Below are 17,010 nucleotides of genomic sequence, written 5' to 3' on the forward strand. Positions count from 1 at the left end.
GAAATCTGCCTCACGAATGGTAATTTTCCCGTTTTTCGTGAACTTTTTAATTCTACCGATTTCCAAAAGTCTACTTTTATTGGGGAGATATTAAATTATTACCAATATTTAAGTTAGGTGTTTCTGAATCGATTGGTGTATGAATGATTAAAATCCATCTAGTAATATCGGAGTTATAAGCGTGCAAACCTTACATAGTTTCGTTACATGGGAGGTAGTTTAGATTTTAGAATGATACCTAGCCCCAGATAGTGGAGTAAGACATTTTTAATGTCAAAAGCAGCAACATTTATCAGTTATGTGCAACTTTGCACGAAAACGGCATTCTTCGTGTTGATGGTAGAAGCTCCAAACTTGTAGAATGAGGTGAAGTTCCCCGTGATTCTCCCGAACAAGCATCCGTTTACCGTTCTGTTAGTTGATAGCTACTGTAACACGGAGACCATCGTGAACGAGATAGGTCAACGGTATTACATTCCGAAACTTAGGATAGCAGTGAGAAGAGCAGCAAAAGCTTGTCAATGGTGACGTATCTCGTTCACGATGGTCTCCGTAATCTATAAGGCTTCGCCAAATGTTCCCCGAATTGCGCCGCTGCCACTTGCTAGGACGGTGTCGTTCGTGCGTTGACTGTGAAAGTGGGAAGGAGTAACGCAGAAAGATGGGTAACTGTGTTTACGTGCCTGACAGTACGAGCTGTTCACGTTGAAGTCGCTCACAATCTAACTACGGAATCCTGCATCAAATATATTCGCCGGTTCATCTGCAGTCGGGGTTCTCCGGCTGAAATGTATTCCGACAATGGACCAAACTTCCAAGGGGCCGCAAGACTAATGAAAGAACAGATCGATCAGCTAGCTAGTTACGTTCACTGGTATCGCTACGAAGAGGATATTCAACCCGCCGGGAACTCCCCATATGGGTGGCGCATGGGAACGGATGGTACGATCCATCAAAACGGCTGTGGAGCTGGTATACAATAATAACCGTAGGCTGGATGATGAAGCGCTCGAAACATTCATGGTGGAGGCTGAAGCAATAATGAATAGTCGACCACTAACGTATCTACCGCTTGCATCTGAAGCAAACGAGGTTCTCACACCAAACCACTTCCTTTTGGGCAATTCAAGTGGCGTTCACCAGTCGGAAATGGAGACTCCCGTTTCTTCGAAGGCTTTACGATCATCTTGGGATCAAATACAGCATCAACTCGACGTGTGCTGAAGAAGGTGGACAAGGGAGTATCTCCCTACACTGACCAAACGGTCGAGATGGTGCGGCGAAGCAAAGCCAGTAGCAGAAGGGGAGCTGGTGTTGGTAGTTGGCGACGGCAGAAGAAATGAATGGACGGGGTGGTCGTGAAGTAATCAAAGGGGTGGATGGAAAAATACGACAAGCTATAGTACAAACAGCGAGGAGGCTGGTGCGCAGGCCTGTGGCTAGAATTGTGGTATTAGAGGTTGATGATGGTGATAAAACTGAACCTGGAGGTCAGTGTTGCGGGAGAGAGGATGTGGATACTGGCAACACTTCTCGTCGCGATACAGTAGGGGCCGTCAGCTGTCACGTCAACGGGATTGTCTCAGCGACAACCGGGAATATAGAAGCAGATGAACAGTAAAGAACTCCTGTCATAGTCTTTTCGCAAGCAGTTCTCGTGTCGTAAAGGAGCAATAAATTAGCTAAATTTTATATTCTAGTTTCTTACGTTAAAAATCACAGTGCAGTAAAATAAACATTCCCTATTTGATCCCTGAGAAAGAGTAGCCGTTTCATGCAAATTGTTAGTTGTATGATCTTGTTAATTAAAACCTAACCTAAATTAAACTAATCAAGAAGGAACAGTACAGATTTTAGAACGGATATAAGAGTACGGATAGTTTTTCCATAATTCTACAAATGCAAACTTATTTTTGTAAGTAACATTAATTTGACATGAAACAACTATGAAACTTATAATTAATAAATTTATAGCAAAAGCTACAGTTACCACAGAAAACTTCGGTCGTTGTTCTTTGCTAAAAAGAAATCGAATATCCACTACTCGCAGTTGAGAACAAGATCAGTTACAGATCAGGATTGCATTCTCTCAATTTTTCAAAGGCCCTCATGATGTTTCAAACGATATGTTATCAATGTACGGATCAGATAATTATCATTGTAATATTGAATTAAATCAGTCAGCATCAATAAATTTTAACTTCAATCCAATTATTTTTTTTGTGAGGGAGGAGGGGTGTGGTTAAACCCCAAAGCCTCCTGTTGGCTACACAGAGTTATTCATTTCGCTATTCATTTTCCGAGATATGTTTCAGATCGATCCGATGGTTATAAGTCAGAAGGTTCGCGAAAATGACAATTTTTGCACCGATAGGTGATCAAGTTCCATCTAGACAACTTGGAATTGTTCGGTGGTTATTCGAGCGGTTGTAGATAGAAAAATGAAAAACGCTTTTAATCCACCTAACAGTGTGATGAGACATTTCTTATAACTCTTATCACTCTCTTCGGATATTATGTCGATTGAGAACATTTAGAACATGATGCTTCGCGATGTTTTTGATAACACATACTACATGGGATAGTGGCAGGACTCAGAGAATCGCTCAAATCAGCATAGGACAACATCAGTGTAGAAATCTCAGACCAATTCAATAGGAAAGCGAAAAAATGTCACATAAAAGACATACAAACGAATTATTGCTAATGCTCTGTTAATAAAATATCTAATTTGTGGAGGGAAAACTAAATTTTCCTAAAGGAGTTATATATTGTACTGAGCCAAAAAAATCGAATTTTTTTTGAACCGATTTGAAGTTTATACTTTACTCAAATTTCCAACGCGACTGAGAACTAAGAAATCAACACTTTTTCTTGAAAAGGGCAGTCAACAGTGAATATTTCCAGCCTTGGTTTTATTTCCTATTTAAGAACTATTGTATTTTTTACATCTTAGATTCAGTGATCGAAACTCAAAACTTCATAAAGTATTTGAAATTATTAAATTAAAATTTGTTTTTGCTATTGAAATTGACAAAATGATAGTATCGCCCCTTTGGCGATTGTTTACTTTTTCGGTCCCACCTATCAGCATTGAAGTACCGCCCTTACGTTTTTACAATAACTACCGTTTTACACCACCGATTTCGTCGGGGTTTTTTCAATAGCGATCATTGTTACTATTTACAGCTGGTATCAGCTTGATAATCCTAAAAAAATTCGAAAATAACAGTTTCGCCTCTAAACTGCTAGCAAAAAATGGAGCGTGGACGGCGAAACTTTAAATAAACAAACAAAAATACAGTTCCGCCCGTTGTATTTTTTGCTGTAGTTTAAGAAAGCAATATCGTAGAATCCAAAATTTTAGGTTAATTTGTTGCGTTTCCAAGCCCTCATTCGCATGTATGAAAAAAGCCTTATGTTTACATTTGTAAGTATCGCCCTTTTCACAAAAAAGCGTTGAAATGAAATCGCAGCTCCTGATATCACGCTATCTCTGAAGTGCATGCGTGCATAGTTCCAAATTTTACTTCGACATCGACTTTTTCTAAAGGTAACTTCCCAGTAGTATCCTTGATTTGAATTATTATCGCTAATCCTAATGCCAAAGAACAAATAAAATCTCTCGAAAACGAGCCGTTTGGGAAAATCATCATCATTACTGGAACTTTCATTTTCACCAAACTTTTCGATAGCCTTCCGTCATTTGCGTTAATGCACTGGGTGCACAGTGCTCTGAAAATCTAGCGATATCGTCTTAGGGCACCAGTGGGTCTAATTCAGAGCTATCTGCGCGGCGAGTTAAATCTGTAAAGAATACTAAAAATCAATTTCTATTCCATAATTTTCAGTTCAGCAATTCGAGAGATCGTGCTCACCGCAAGCCATGAAAAATAAACGTTGTGAAGCGATGGTCACTATTTATTAAAAAATGACGGTTAAATAAAAAATAAAACTATTGAAAAATTTCAAATAGTTTATAATTTTTACAAACTTATTAGGAAAAATTGCTTTCGTAATATTGTGTAGGAAAAAAGCTGAAAATTTCAGTATTTTCTCTATCTGCAACATATAAACCCTTAAGTATACCAATTAATTGGTATACGAATTGGAATAGGTTCGCCAAATTTTGGAAGAAGTCTATAAAATAACCCCTTGAAAACTACCTAAAAATTGTTGTAGTTCGATGCAATAAAAAAATCCCTCAAAATGAAATGTACCTATTAATGTGAAACACAGTGAATAATACATACAATAAAGACCCATTTTTATCAATCTCATGGTGTATTTTAGGCTGACAAAATGGGGACATTGACTAAATCGGGCAATTTTTTTCTTTATAATAAACTGAAGCTGTTAAAATATTCTTCCCGTCCCTTGATGTAGTCTGGAAACTATTTCTGATTATGATGAACTTTTTATTTTTGCATATTTCTATCTTCATGATAAGGAAACATGCTCAAGAAAGGATTTACTCGAATTCAGTCTTGTTCGTCTGCTAGAGCCCATCAAACATATATTCATATTTGGCTGATAAAATCGGGGTTTCAATGTATTATAATAGATATTCAGCATTCGAAGAAGTTTCTTGTGAACGAGTGTAGAACGACTTTGTTTCTACTTACTTGAAGTCAGCGGCGTAGCCAGAAATTCGGTTTGGTGGGGGTTTGGTGAAAATCGATCTTACTGTCCAAACGGCATAATTCCGGAACCATAATTTTTTAAGTTATAAAATTATGCAGAATTATTTTTCAGAAAATAGTAACAGAGTTCGTGTCTTTAGCGAATTTGTTGAGTCTTTATTGTAGTCATGAATGTTAACCTGAGAAAATTCACCATAAATACTTCTTGGCCGATATACCGTCAAAATTATTTGCGCTGTTTAACGTTTGTATCGAAAATACTAAACCTCCGAAATTGGCGGTTTCAGAATGATGCTATCTTGGCCTTAAATTACCGTTTTTGAGCATTTGACCTATACAGATAATTGGCTATACAACAAAAATCAAATGCTCACCAAAATCGATCAGGACCTGCTAGAGTCGAATGGAAATCGTCATTTTTCATAAATTTCTCTCTACATTCGGAAAGTGTTATCCTCGTTATTAATCATGTTACGTTTTCGTCTCAACTCGAAGCATTCCCAAAATAAAAACCTGTTTTAATCCACCTAGTGGTGCAATTGTGCTTTTCTCATTTGTCCAGACTGCGATTCCATGGCTGGTTATGTTCAATACAATGGTGGAAATGAATATTACATGTTCAGTACGATTTGCACATACATACAATGGATCGACAGCCACGATCTTGAGATACTATGTGATACTGAAACATCGCTTGAAACCAGCAGCGAATCATGGAGAAAGATCCGGGAGGTCCGGGTCCTGCCGAAAATTTTCAACTTGTTAAGAAATTTCAAACTAGTTTTAATTTTAAAGTAGCAACCCCTCACTGCATACTCCCTCCGGGTCGGCATGATTGACGATTTTTAGAGTGATTGCATAACCTTTCTGTATGAGAAAGGCAAAAATGTACCAAAGTCCAAAAAAGTCAATTTTTGTCAAACATTTTTTTCGAGTTTACATCAAATCTCAATGTTTCATGCATTTTAATGTCCTTTGGCATCAAAAATACAAATTTGATTTTGCAAATTTTTCATTTCAGTTCATATGGGAATTTGATGTGTGATTGCACTCTTCAACTCGTAACTCTGGAACCGGAAGTCCAATCAATAAAAAAAATCAATTGCAGACGATGGGCAGGTTGTACCTTTCATTTGAGACTTTGTCCGAATCGGTCCAGCCATCTCTGAGAAACCGAGGTCACATTTTTTTCCACATACACACATACACACACAGGCATTTTCCGGCCTCGACGAACTGAGCCGATTGGCATATGACACTTGGCCCTCCGGGTCGGGATTAGATTGACGAATTTTAGAGTGTATGAGAAAGGCAAAAACATTTTTAGCAAATGTTGAAAGTTATGCATTTTTTTGGTGAGCAGTTCTATGTTTCATAGACATTAAATCAATTTTAACTTCGCTTCCTATTAAATAAAGACCCTTATTACAGTACATCTCTACAAAAACGAGCTCAATTTGAAAATAAATCTGAGGATTATGATTGATTACAGAACTCTGAAATTTTCTATTGGAATGTTTTCAGGCAGGAATTTGATATTGATGCAATTAGACAACTGTGAAATCAAGACCAATAGATCAGTTACATATCAGGACCCCATTCCGACAATTTATCAAGTCCTCATGATGTTTACATGATGTTGTGTGTAGTCGACTCCTGTACGAGACTGACGTGTTTTTTCGCCGTGCCTTCAAAATTGTGTAATTTGCGCTAATACGTACATATTAAGTGATCGAAGTGAAGTCATAAGTCATTCGGGAAATATTGTTAAATTATTAGTTGCGAGAAGTTGTTTTGTAGAGATCTTTTCAACGTAAAACCGAAAAAAAATCATTTGCAACCTTTGCCTCTACTAGCCTGTTATAGACAATAGGAACGAACCACTTCTCTCTACCAAAGCCGCCGAGATGATTTGCAGAAAATGCGCCGTATGTATTACACCGGTCGAGCACAGTATTGCGTGTGGTGGTTTCTGCTCAAACCGATACCATGCTGAATGTGTTGCGTTAAGTATCTCAGAAGTGACGAGTTGTAATAAGCATCGTAATATTCACTGGATGTGCACACCATGTACCGATATTTTGAGCGATGTTTGTCATATCCAAGCATTTCGTGATAAGCGTGAACTGCTGTCCGACGCTGCTGCGATTATTCCGAATCGTGCCCCTTCTATTGCTTTTCATGCACAATCCCAGACGGAAGATTCAGCATTGCTCGAGGAGGTTTGTAAATTGAAAAAGCAAATTGAAGATATTCAACAAACTGTAGCTGTAATTTCCCGCTCGCACACTGATCTACGCACACGAGAGGACTCTTTTTCCGTTCAATCATCTCCTTTATCTTCGACGAGACTGCTGCAAGGCACTGGAAATGGATCTAACTATGGCCACTCATCAATGTCAAGTCCTTCTTTATGTTGGTTGTTCTTTACAAGAGTCAAAAATTCTACGAGCGAAACAGATATCTCCAATATGGTTGCTGCCGCACTTGGACCTACCGCAGTAGTAGTGAAAAAGTTAGTGCCAGATTGGAAGGATGAAACTTTGATGCCTTTTATTTCGTTCAAAGTGGGAATAGACGCTAAACGCTAAACTGCACTACGCCCATCAACCTGGCCACGGGGAATTTGTTTTCGCGAATTTCACGATCAATATGGAGTGTGGAGTCCGAACGATGTACGTTAAAACAAATGTGATATGAAATTACCAATTTTGTAAACTATTCCGTAGAGTTAACCGTTACATATTGTTTGTTTTGTGCGCCTTTGTTAAATAATTTTAAGTTTGAGTTCTATGTTTTAAGTTGTAATCTGCATGCGCTTGTCGCAAAGATGAAATAAATAAGCAAACAGGTTATCAATCTACTGATCAGATAATTGTTATTGTAATATTGATTTAATCAGTCTGCATCAATAAATTTTTAACTTCAATCCAATATTTTTTTTGGGTGTGGGGAGGGGGGGGGGGGTGTTGTATGGTGTTGAACCCCAAAACCTTCTCTTGGCTACGCCGTTGCTTGGAGTTATTTATTTCGCTTTTCATTTTCCGATATGTTTCAGATCGATCCGATGGTTATAAGTTAGAAAAATTGCAGTCAGAAGGTTCGTACAAATGAACGTTTTTGCACTGATAAGTTATCAAGTTCCTTCCAGACAACTTGGAAGTGTTCGGTGATTATTTCTAGCGGTTGTAGATAGAAAAATGAAATACAAAATTCTTTTTATCGAAATCATGTTTGGCTTATTTCAATGGATTATTACTATATTGAACAATAAATAGGCAACAAAGAGTAATCCACAAACAACAAGCCATAACTTTTAAAGTATTCAAAACAGATATTTGAAGTCTTCGGTAAAGTTATTCGCAAAAGTAAGAGCTACAAATTTGCTGAAGGCATCATTTCGATATAATCACTTCCAAGAAAATTTATGAAACTATCTCACTCATAGGGGGATTAATCAGCAAAAGCACAATACCAAAAGAAAGGGCATATTGCCTCCATTAAATTCTCCGAAGATACTATTGACCTAAAATAAGCCGTTTTGGCGTTAATAATAGATTACATGTTTTTGGTCATATTTCTGGTAATAGGAAATGATAAAAATCTTTCGTCCGCATTTAATGTTAAATATCTTTTTTGATAATAGTCCGATTTCAACAATCTGTAGCTTGTTCGAAAGGTATTCGTATAAGCTGTCTAAAGATGTATAAAGTATTTATCTATGTTGTCAATTTCGGCAGATAATTTTAAAAAAACTTCAAGATACGCCATTTTTACACATTCAAACATTCATATCTTGGAAACTAAACATTTCTTTCTTGGAAGTGATTATATCGAAATGATGCCTTCAGCAAATTTGTAGCTCTTACTTTTGCGAATAACTTTACTGAAGACTTCAAATATCTATTTTGAATACTTTAAAAGTTACGGCTTGTTGTTTGTGGATTACTCTTTGTCGCCTAATAATTGTTCAATATAGTAATAATCCCTTGAAATAAGCCAAACATCATTTCGATAAAACGAGTTTTGTATTTCATTTTTCTATCTACAACCGCTAGAAATAATCACCGAACACTTCCAAGTTGTCTGGAAGGAACTTGATAACTTATCAGTGCAAAAATGTTCATTCATTCGTTATCGAGCACTCAGTCGAGATAGAAGTCTTTTGTCATCGGTCCGTACACTCTATAGCGACAAATAGTGTTAATCCGCGTTCAAGGTTATTTACACACTCTGCGCCTAGCTGAGGTTTCAGTATTTTTTCCCTTCTTTTGTGTTTCTGTTTCTGAGTACCGTTAGCCGGTCAGTGAAGTGAAACAGTGTTCTTCTAGTAAGCCGTCTGGATACCGTTACATACACAAGCTAAGTATTAGTTTTCGTTTCCCCTTCTTGGTTGTCTTAATAACGTGCACTGGGCAATAGGCCCGTGCAAAAATGACTTCCCCTGACGGCGGTTCATCTCAAGGTGAGATGGACGTCGAAATAAAATCGGCTCCCCGGCTCAAGGTATATCCGAGCTCGGCCACCGGGCCATTTGTGATCTTCTTTCGGACCAAAGAAAAAAAGTGTTTGAATCTGTTGCAGATTTCTCGAGTTCTGACGGATCGGTATTCGGCCGTGACAGAAATATCGAAAATTCGGCCTGATAAGCTTCGGGTGGTGGTTAACAGTTCAACTCAGGCAAACGATATTGCTGGATACGAGCCCTTTACGAGGGAGTACAGGGTGTATATTCCAGCTAGCAGGGTTGAAGTCAGTGGGGTCGTTTCCGATTCGAGTCTGAATTGCGAGGACCTGCTAAAATATGGGACTGGCTGTTTCAAAGACCCCATGCTTAAGCCAGTGAAGATACTGGAATGCAAACGTTTGCATTCAGCATCAGTCGCAGCTGACGGGAAGAAAACATACGTCAACTCAGACTCTTATCGGGTGACCTTCGCCGGCTCTGCCCTGCCTAATTACCTCCTTTTTGACAAGGTTCGTATACCTGTTCGCCTCTTTGTGCCGCGGGTCATGAACTGTACTAATTGCAAACAATTGGGACACACAGCCTCCCATTGTAGCAATAAAGCCCGCTGTGGGAAATGCGGTGGGAATCATGCGGATGATTCCTGTGGTAGAGATGTCGAAAAGTGCCTCTACTGTGGGGGAAACCCACATGATCTCCCTTCATGTCCCGCGTACAAACAGCGCGAGGAAAATCTTAAGCGTTCCCTTCAGGGACGCTCTAAGCGATCTTTTGCAGAAATGCTTAAGATAGCTACGCCACCTGTCTCTACGAACATCTTTACCAACCTGTCTACTGACGAAGGCGACTGTGATGAACCCCAGGAGGGAACATCTTCTGCTGTGCCTAGAAGTAGTAGAAAAAGGAAGAACATTTCCTCTTCCAAGCTTCGTCGTAAAGGCCAGAAGGTGTCTCTTCATGGTCCCCCTAAAATAACTACTCAAGGAAGTACTGGTGCAAAACCGAAGCAAGTCGCTCCCGGTCTCAGTAACCTGAGCTCAGAAAAGGAGTTCCCAGCACTTCCAGGAACATCAAAAACCCCAAGTGTTCCCATATCTCAGCCAGAGAAAGAAAACAGTGCTGGCTTAATAAATTTCTCTGACATTGTGGACCGTATTCTTATAGCGTTAAACATTTCTGACCCCCTTAAAAGTATCTTGATAAGCTTTCTCCCCGCAGTAAAAACATTCTTGATGCAGTTCACTGCGAAATGGCCCCTCCTTTCAGCGATTGTATCCTTCGATGGCTAATTCATCGAACGAGGTCAAGGATTTAATCACTGTTCTACAGTGGAATTGCAGAAGCATTATCCCGAAAATCGATTCGTTTAAAATCTTACTAAATAATTTGAAATGCGATGCATTTGCCCTATGCGAGACATGGCTCACTTCAGAAATAACCCTACACTTCCACGATTTTAATATTATTCGCTTGGATCGAGAAGACTCTTACGGAGGAGTACTTTTGGGGATCAAAAAGTGCTATTCTTTCAATCGGATCGACCTCCCCTCGACACCAGGCATTGAAGTTGTCGCTTGCCAAACCAGAATTAAAGGCAAAGAACTTTGCATTGCTTCCACCTACATCCCCCCTAGAGCCTCAGTTAGCCACCGACGGCTTTGCGATATTGCGGAACTCCTCCCCGCACCGAGGCTAGTTTTAGGTGACTTTAACTCCCACGGCACGGCATGGGGTTGCCTTCATGACGATAATCGATCTACCCTACTCCATGAGCTTTGCGACAACTTCAATATGACTATTTTGAATACGGGTGAAATGACACGGATTCCTGTCCCTCCAGCGCGACCGAGCGCCTTAGATCTGTCCCTCTGCTCGACATCGCTGCGGTTAGATTGCATGTGGAAGGTACTCTCTGATCCCCACGGCAGCGACCATCTGCCAATCGTAATTAATATTGCTAACGGTTCAGGGCCACCGAATAAATCAATGTTTCGTATGACCTCACACGAAATATTGATTGGAAGAGCTACGCGTCCGCGATAATCGAAAAAGTAGAATCGACACAAGAGCTTCCTCCGGAGGAAGAGTACGGGTTCCTGGCTGGCTTGATTCTCGATACCGCGATTCAAGCTCAGACTAAACGCGTACCAGACGCGAATTCACGCGGGCGTCCTCCCAATCCATGGTGGGACAAAGAGTGCTCAGACGTGTACGCGGAGAAGGCCGCTGCGTATAAGACCTTCCGGGACGACGGGCTGCCAGCTAGCTACCGACAATACGCGATGGCGGAAACGCGCATGAAGAGTTTGATAAAAGCCAAAAAACGTAGCTACTGGCGCCGGTTCGTCGACGGACTAACGAGAGAAACAGCGATGAGCACTCTTTGGAGTACGGCCCGGCGCTTACGAAACCGAAACAGTACCAATGAGAGTGTGGAATATTCAAACCGTTGGATATTCGATTTTGCCAAGAAGGTTTGTCCGGATTCCGCCCCGGCACAGAAGATCTACCGCGCCGCGTCCCCTCACAATAACGCGAACGAAACACCGTTTTCGATGGTGGAGTTCTCACTTGCTCTCTTATCATGTAACAATAAAGCCCCAGGGCCAGACAGAATCAAATTTAACTTGTTAAAGAATCTGCCAGACTCTGCCAAGAGACGCTTGTTGAATTTATTTAATAAGTTTCTTGAGGGTAATATTGTCCCTCATGACTGGAGGCAAGTGAAGGTCATCGCCATTCAAAAACCAGGAAAACCAGCCTCCGACCACAACTCGTATCGACCGATTGCAATGCTGTCCTGTATCCGAAAGTTGTTCGAGAAAATGATCTTGTTTCGCCTCGATAATTGGGTTGAAGCAAATGGCTTACTGTCAGATACACAATTTGGTTTCCGCAAAGGCAAAGGGACGAACGATTGTCTTGCGTTGCTCTCAACAGAAATTCAAATGGCTTATGCTAGCAAAGAGCAGATGGCATCAGTTTTCCTAGATATAAAGGGGGCTTTTGATTCAGTTTCTATCAAAATTCTTTCTGAGAAGCTGCACCAGCATGGTCTTTCACCGACTCTAAACAACTTTTTGCTAAACTTGCTGTCTGAAAAACATATGCATTTTTCGCATGGTGATTTATCGACATCACGAATTAGCTACATGGGTCTTCCCCAGGGCTCATGTCTAAGCCCCCTTCTCTATAACTTTTACGTGAATGACATTGACGAATGTCTTGTCAATTCCTGCACGCTAAGGCAGCTTGCAGATGACGGTGTGGTCTCTATTACAGGTCCCAAAGCCGTCGATCTGCAAGGACCATTGCAAGATACCTTGGACAATTTGTCTGCTTGGGCCCTCCAGCTAGGTATCGAGTTCTCCACGGAGAAAACTGAGCTAGTCGTATTTTCAAGGAAGCGTGAACCAGCGCAACTACAGCTTCAATTAATGGGTCAAACTATTGCTCAGGTTTCAACTTTCAAATATCTCGGGGTCTGGTTCGACTCTAAAGGAACCTGGGGATGTCACATTAGGTATCTGAAACAGAAGTGCCAGCAAAGGATCAACTTTCTCCGTACAATAACCGGAACATGGTGGGGTGCCCACCCAGGAGACCTGATCAGGCTGTACCAAACAACAATATTGTCGGTGATGGAGTACGGGAGTTTCTGTTTCCGCTCCGCTGCGAACATACATTTCATCAAACTAGAGCGAATCCAATATTGTTGTTTGCGTATTGCTTTGGGTTGTATGCACTCGACACATACGATGAGTTTAGAAGTGCTGGCGGGCGTCCTCCCGCTGAAAAATCGATTTTGGGAACTCTCCTATCGATTGCTCATCCGATGCGATATCTTGAACCCGTTAGTAATTGCAAATTTCGAAAGGCTTATCGAGCTCAATTCTCAAACCCGATTTATGTCCTTGTACTTCGATTACATGGCACAAAATATCAATCCTTCTTCATACTATCCCAACCGTGTCAATCTCTTTCATGCTCCTGATTCAACTGTTTTCTTTGACACATCCATGAAAGACGAGATTCGTGGAATCCCGGATCACATACGCCCGCAAGTGATCCCAAGCATCTTTCATAGTAAATTTCGAGAAGTCGACTGCAACAAGATGTTTTACACCGACGGGTCAAGCCTCGACGGCTCCACTGGCTTCGGTATATTCAATCAAAACCTCACCGCCTCATTCAAACTCAATGATCCTGCTTCAGTTTACGTCGCAGAACTTGCTGCTATTCAGTATACCCTTGGGATCATTGATACTTTGCCCACCGATCATTACTTTATTGTCTCGGATAGCCTCAGCTCAATCGAGGCTCTCCGTTCAATGAAACCGAGAAAGCACATTCCATATTTTCTGGGGAAAATCTGGGAGCGCCTGCGTGCTTTGTCTGCAAGATCGTACAAGATTACCTTAGTTTGGGTTCCCTCGCATTGCTCCATTCCAGGTAATGAAGAAGCGGACTCTTTAGCTAAGGCGGGCGCTTTGCAAGGTGACATATATGAAAGACCAATTAGCTTCAGCGAATTTTTCAGTATTACTCATCAGAGAACCCTCGAAAGTTGGCAAACATCCTGGAGCAATGGTGAACTGGGAAGGTGGCTACATTCGATAATCCCTAAGGTATCGACGAAACCTTGGTTCAGAGGGATGGATGTGGGTCGGGATTTCATTCGCGTGATGTCTCGGCTCATGTCCAATCACTACACGCTGGACGCACATCTCCGGCGTATTGGGCTCGTGGATAGCGGTGTCTGCGCTTGTGGCAACGGTTATCACGAAATCGAACATGTTGTCTGGGCATGTGCCGAGTACTGTTCTGCCAGGTCTCAACTATTCGATTCCCTTCGGGCCCGAGGAAGATCACCCAATGTCCCGGTTCGAGATGTACTAGCAAGCCGCGATATTCTCTACATGTCCCTTATATACACGTTCCTCAAAACCATCAATATCCAAATTTAAATGCCCCTATCTTTTCTCTTATCATTCCCAGAAGTGCCCTCTTCCGCCTACCGTACCCCAACGATGGTTTGATACGACTCCAAGACGAGACAAAACATCTGTCGAATGAACCAACAACACGAGATCTACAGTACAACATCACACGCGCAGCGCGGTGTGTTCCCGATCCGTATCTGAGCCGTACTACGAAATCGTCTGGAGGAACCCCTGCCGGCTCGAGGAAAACCGCCCGGCGTCCCAATACTTGATACATCCGTTCGAATCTGTAATCCTGGCCGTTGATTCCTGATGCCGGAAACTGAAGTTTATATCCCCCCCCCCGTTCAGTCTTGTCCACCCTCTCTCCCATGTCTCTGATACACAGATGTATGTCTTCACCCCCTTCTCCCCTTGAATATCTTCCCAAAACTTATGTGCCCCCTATCTTCTAGTGTTAGTTGATCAATTCATTCGAATCTGTAATCCTGGCCGTTAATTCCTGATGCCGGAAACTGAAAGTTTATATCTCACCCCCCCCCCCCTTCAGCCTTGTCCACCCACCCTCCCATGTCTCTGATACACAGATGTATGACTTCACCCCCTTCTCCCCTTGAATATCTTCCCAAAATTTATGTGCCCCCCTATCTTCTAGTTTTAGTTGAACAATATTTAATCTCGTTAAGAAATGCGCAACAGTACCACTACTTTAAAATAGCCCTAATTAATTCCCCTTAATCTTGAACCACTCTTTCTAGTTATCTCTAGTTAATAAGCTTGTAAAATGTTCCGCTTAGTTAATAATTATTTTTTCTACAATCTCCCTTCTAAAAATCATAAAGTGAATTACTATACAAAGAACACACAAATGACCCGTCCCCCAAATCTTACGAATATTATATTATACCATCTTTTATATGTATAAGTTAGCTGTAGTTTTTTTTTTAGTTTTATTATATAAAACAAAATAATATTGAAATGTGTATCCCCCTAGTTTTAAGAAATTCAAAATGTAAAACAATGAAAAAATGGCACCTTTAAGCTAACGCATACGTGCCTTATCAAATAAACAAATTGAAAAAAAAAAAAAAATGTTCATTTGTACGAACCTTCTGACTGCAATTTTCTAACTTATAACCATCGGATCGATCTGAAACATATCGGAAAATGATAAGCGAAATAAATAACTTCAAGCAACGGCGTAGCCAAGAGAAGGTTTTGGGGCATAACACCATACAACCCCCACCCCACCCAAGAAAAATATTGGATTGAAGTTGAAAATTTATTGATGCAGACTGATTTAATTCAATATTACAATAACAATTATCTCATCCGTAGATTGATAACCTGTTGTTGTAAACATCATGAGGACTTGATAAATTGTCGGAATGGGGTCCTGATATGTAACTGATCTATTAGTCTTGATTTCACAGTTGTCTAATTGCATCAATATCAAATTCCTGTCTGAAAACATTTCAATAGAAAATTCCAGAGTTCTGTAATCAATCACAATCCTCAGATTTCTTTTCAAATTGAGCTGGCTTTTGTTGAGATGTACTGTAATAACGGTCTTTATTCAATAGGAAGCGAAGTAAAAATTGATTTAATGTCTATGAAACATAGAACTGCTCACCAAAAAATGCATAACTTTCAACATTTGCTAAAAATGTTTTTGCCTTTCTCATTCACTCTAAAATTCGTCTATCTAATCCCGACCCGGAGGGCCGGGTGTCATATGCCAATCGACTCAGTTCGTCGAGATCGGAAAATGTCTGTTTGTATGTATGTGTGTATGTGGAAAAAAATGTGACCTCGGTTTCTCAGAGATGGCTGGACCGATTTGCACCTTCCCATCGGCTGCTATTGATTTTTTTTATTGATTGGACTTCCGGTTCCGGAGTTACGAGTTAAAGAGTGCAATCACACAGCAAATTCTCATATAAACTGAAATGAAAAAAATTGAAAATCAAATTTGTATTTTTGATGCCAAATGACTTTAAAATGCATGAAACATTGAGATTTGATGTAAACTCGAAAAAAATAATGTTTGACAAAAATTGACTTTTTTGGGCTTTGGTACATTTTTGCCTTTCTCATATAGAAAGGTTATGCAATCACTCTAAAAATCGTCAATCGTACCGGCCCGGAGGGAGTATGCAGTGAGGGGTTTCTACTTTAAAATTAAAACTGATTTAAAATTTCTTAACAAGTTGAAAATTCGGGAGGACCCGGACCTCCCGGATCTTTCTCCATGATCCGCCGCTGGTTTCAAGCGATGTTTCAGTATCACATAGTAAGATCGTGGCTGTTGATCCATTGTATGTATGTGCAAATCGTACTGAACATGTAATATTCATTTCCACCATTGTATTGAACATAACCAGCCATGGAATCGTAGTCTGGACAAATAAGAAAAGCACAATTGCACCACTAGGTGGATTAAAACAGGTTTTTATTTTGGGAATGCTACGAGTTGAGACGAAAACGTTATATGATTAATAACGAGGATAACACTTCCGGAATGTAGAGAGAAATTTATGAAAAATGACGATTTCCATTCGACTCTAGCAGGTCCCGATCGATTTTGATGAGCATTTGATTTTTGTTGTATGACCAATTATATGCATAGGTCAAATGTTCAAAAACAGTAATTTAAGGTCAAGGTAGCATCATTTTGAAACCGCCAATTTCGGAGGTTTAGTATCTTCGATGAGTTTTACAAACGTTAAACAACGCATCATTTGATAACATAATTTTGACGGTATATCGGCCAAGAAGTATTTATGGTGAATCTTCTCAGGTTAATATTCATGACTACAATAAAATCTCAACAAATTCGCTAAAGACACGAACTCTGCTACTATTTTCTGCAAAATTAATTCTGTATAATTTTAAAACTTCAAAAATTACGGTTTCGGAATTATGCCGTTTGGACAGTAAGCTTGATTTTCACCAA

General features: G+C 40.3%; 1 protein-coding gene across 1 annotated transcript in view; it reads left to right on the forward strand.

Annotated features, from left to right (window-relative positions):
• LOC131678591 (retinal homeobox protein Rax-like) overlaps positions 1-17,010 on the forward strand; it is a 125,412-nt gene that overhangs the window by 38,538 nt on the left and 69,864 nt on the right. The window lies entirely within an intron of this gene.

Source organism: Topomyia yanbarensis, chromosome 2 (assembly GCF_030247195.1).
Source record: "Topomyia yanbarensis strain Yona2022 chromosome 2, ASM3024719v1, whole genome shotgun sequence".
In the NCBI taxonomy this organism is placed as follows: domain Eukaryota; kingdom Metazoa; phylum Arthropoda; class Insecta; order Diptera; family Culicidae; genus Topomyia; species Topomyia yanbarensis.